The sequence below is a fragment of the Eschrichtius robustus genome, chromosome 6, assembly GCF_028021215.1.
Source record: "Eschrichtius robustus isolate mEscRob2 chromosome 6, mEscRob2.pri, whole genome shotgun sequence".
Taxonomy (NCBI): domain Eukaryota; kingdom Metazoa; phylum Chordata; class Mammalia; order Artiodactyla; family Eschrichtiidae; genus Eschrichtius; species Eschrichtius robustus.
Genome location: NC_090829.1, coordinates 134,082,566 through 134,084,634, shown reverse-complemented (window position 1 = coordinate 134,084,634; position 2,069 = coordinate 134,082,566). Strand labels below are relative to the sequence as shown.

Genomic DNA, 2,069 nt, shown 5'->3' with positions numbered 1-2,069 from the left:
ATTAGTTTCCTAGGGCTGCCGCAAAAAAGTACCAAAACTAGGTGACTTAAGGCAACATTTATTCCCTCATAGTCTGGAGGCTAGAATTCCAAAGTCGAGGTGTCAGCAGGGTTGGTTCTCCCTGGAGGCTCTTTGGGACAGTCTGTTCCATGCCTCTTCCCAGCTTCTGGTGGTTGCCGACAATCTTTCGTCTTCTCGGCTTGTAGGCGCGTCATCCAGCCTCAGCCTGCAACATACCTTTTCGGCACGTTCAACCCATAACCGAGGCTTTATTTATTGAGTCTGATGTAAGCAGATGAGGGAGGAAAGCTTTGTTGGCCAAGGGTCTGCTACACGGCAGGCTCTGTGTTAGGCACTTTCAATTTTTTTTTTTTTTCCTGACATGAAATGTTAGAAAATTTCTTTATTATTACTCATTAAGCACCAGCTTAATACTGCAGAAATTTCAAATCACCCGTCAACAACTCATTCTTCCCCACCCCACAGCCCCAAATTCTTGATAAAGAGCTCTTCAAGTAAAGACACGCTTTCTTCTCTCCTCTGTATAAAACTTTACGAAATAAAGGCAAAGAACTGTGTACATCTTGCTGTAAATGCTGCCCACAGCTGTGGAGACAGTGTCTGCCCAAGGCTCCCTTTACTGTCCAGGTCCTGAAAGACTCTTGTTCATGAATTGTCTCTTCACAAAGCAAGTCCACCACTTGCTGGGTTTATCATTCTGAGGGTCAAAAACTTTCTCACAAAGTCTCAGTCTAGTCTCTTGCCTCAGCTGTTGTAAGTAGGCCCTCATCACTTCATCTTCCTGTTTGTTTGCAGGTTTGGCGTAAATTGCATTAAGTGGAAAACCAGGCTCTCCGGGAATGGGAAAATTAGTGATTCCCAGTGTATACATTTCTTTCTCGCCTTGGCTTTTAGAATTGCACTTTTGGAGTTTCTTTAGACACTCAGAAATGTAGAGAGTTATGTATATCAAGGTCCTATCAGCTTCATTCTTAATTTCATAGTTTTTGAAGAAGACATTGGCCTTGAAGTAATAGATAGCTTCATCCACAATATCTGTATCTTTTGTCTCTCTAGGGGCAGGTCCTTTGAACTGACTTCTGATAGGCAACAGTGCCATGTTTCCAATGAGTTTCGTGTCAGGGTCCATGAGGGAAGAGTGGTAAGCATATTTATTGTCGGTCTCCCCATTAGAATGTAAACTCCTTAAGAATAGGGATTTGTTGGCCTTATTCACTGCTGTCACAGTGCTTGGCATGCAGCAGGTGCTCAGTAATGTTTGTCCGGCATCTTGGAGGCGCCCGGGTTTCAACCCCGATGGCACTTTCAATTTTAACTGCTAATTAAATTTCAGTATTAGGACAGTTCTGAAGGTAGGTGTTGTTTTTTCCATTTTATAGATGAGGAAACTGAGTCTCAGAAGATAAGTAACTGGCCCAATCACATACAGCCCTTCAGGGAGAGCTGGGTTGGAATCCAGGTTTCTAATAACTAGGTGCTCTTTCCATGTGCTGTGTGCCTTTCCTTTCTGCCGCTGCCTGTCTTTTTTTTTTTTAATTTTTATTTTATATTGGAGCATAGTTGATTAACAACGTGCCCATCTTTGTTAATGGACATCACCCACACGTGGACGTGCCTTCTTAGGACGCTGGAGTAGCTAGCGTTCCAGGCTGATGGGATGAGTGCATCCTTAAGATGTTTGTAATTGACATTTGTTTCCCTCCACTAGACTGGGAGTTCCTCAGTCCATTATCTTCAAGTTCTGGGGGAGAAGGATCCTCTTTTACTCAACTCATGTCCTGCTTTCTTACTCTCCCCCTACCCCTGTTCAGATGCAAATATCAATTAAATTTCTCATTACAGTTCATGTGGCAGTTTCAGGCATAAACACACACACAGATGTGCCCAGCCAAGTACTCCCCCAAAGCACTAGAGACTGAGTGATGGAGCTGAGATCTGAGATCTGACAGCAGCCATGGGTTTCTTTAAGGGACAAAGAGGTGCCTCAGGGTCCCCTGCCTGGTGTTCTGACAGCCAGAAAGTCAGATGACTTCTGGAAGCTACCTTCG

At 44.0% G+C, this 2,069-nt stretch overlaps 1 pseudogene; it reads right to left on the bottom strand.

The window, feature by feature from the left end:
* Window positions 1-388: 388 nt before the first annotated feature.
* LOC137765979 (actin-related protein 2/3 complex subunit 3 pseudogene) lies at window positions 389-1,258 on the bottom strand (annotated as a pseudogene).
* Window positions 1,259-2,069: the final 811 nt, after the last annotated feature.